Here is a 1713-nt window from a genome sequence, read left to right on the forward strand (position 1 = left end):
CACTTTAACGTGATTTTAAATGTGTCACTTTCAGTATCAGAAATGTCATTCTTTGACATTTGGGCCTTTTTATTGTCACTGCTGTTTGGTCACCAAATGGATCTCCTTGGAATGAGGCCTAGTCCTCTCCCCACCGCCCTGGAACTCTGCCCCGGCCTACGCTGCCTGCCATCACACTCCTGGCCCTGGAACTCTGCCCCGGCCTGCCCCTGCTGTTCACCACCGCCTCTGACATTTGTGAACAAACCCCACTTTAACTTGATTTTAAATGTTTCACTTTCAAATGTTTCACTTTCAGTAGCAGAAATGTCATTCTTTGACATTTGGGCCTTTCTATTTTCACTGCTGCTTGGTCACCAAATGGATCTCCATATCTCGAGGCCTAGTCCTCTCCCCACCGCCCTGGAACTCTGCCCCGGCCTACGCTGCCTGCCGTCACACTCCTAGCCCTGGAACTCTGCCCCGGCCTGCCTCTGCTGCTCATCACCGCCTCTGACATTTGTGAACATACCCCACTTTCACTTGATTTTAAATGTTTCACTTTCAGTAGCACAAATGCCATTCTTTGACATTTGGGCCTTTGTATTTTCACTGCTGTTTGTTCACGAAAGGATCCCCTTATCTTGTGGCCTAGTCCTCTCCACGCCGCCTTGGAACTTTGCCCCGGCCTATGCTGCCTGCCGTCACACTCTGGCCCTGGAACTCTGGCCGGGCATGGGGATGCAAGTTGCTCCCGCTGCCCCCCCACCGGGACCTACCTGCAATCACCCTGGAACTCTGGCTGGGCATGGGGATGCAGTTTGCTCCCGCTGACCCCCTTTCCACCCCACCGGGACCTACCAGCAATCACCCTGGAACTCTGGCTGGGCATGGGGATGCAGTTTGCTCCCGCTGACCCCCTTCCACCCCACCGGGACCTACCTGCAATCACCCTGGAACTCTGGCTGGGCATGGGGATGCAAGTTTCTCCCGCTGCCCCCCCACCGGGACCTACCTGCAATCACTCTGGAACTCTGGCTGGGCATGGAGATGCAGGTTGCTCCCGCTGCCCCCCCCACCGGGACCTACCAGCAATCACCCTGGAACTCTGGCTGGGCATGGGGATGCAAGTTGCTCCCGCTGCCCCCCACCAGGACCTACCTGCAATCACCCTGGAACTCTGGCTGGGCATGGGGATGCAAGTTGCTCCCGCTGCCCCCCCACCAGGACCTACCTGCAATCAGCCTGGAACTCTGGCTGGGCATGGGGATGCAGGTTGCTCCCGCTGCCCCCCCACCGGGACCTACCTGCAATCACCCTGGAACTCTGGCTGGGCATGGGGATGCAGGTTGCTCCCGCTGCCCCCCCACCGGGACCTACCTGCAATCACCCTGGAACTCTGGCTGGGCATGGGGATGCAGTTTGCTCCCGCTGACCCCCTTCCACCCCACCGGGACCTACCAGCAATCAACCTGGAACTCTGGCTGGGCATGGGGATGCAAGTTGCTCCCGCTGCCCCCCCACCAGGACCTACCTGCAATCACCCTGGAACTCTGGCTGGGCATGGGGATGCAGTTTGCTCCCGCTGACCCCCTTCCACCCCACCGGACCCAACAGCAATCACCCTGGAACTCTGGCTGGGCATGGGGATGCAGGTTGCTCCCGCTGCCCCCCCCCCCACCGGGACCTATCTGCAATCACTCTGGAACTCTGGCTGGGCATGGGGATGCAAGT

Source organism: Rhinoderma darwinii, chromosome 3, assembly GCF_050947455.1.
Source record: "Rhinoderma darwinii isolate aRhiDar2 chromosome 3, aRhiDar2.hap1, whole genome shotgun sequence".
In the NCBI taxonomy this organism is placed as follows: domain Eukaryota; kingdom Metazoa; phylum Chordata; class Amphibia; order Anura; family Rhinodermatidae; genus Rhinoderma; species Rhinoderma darwinii.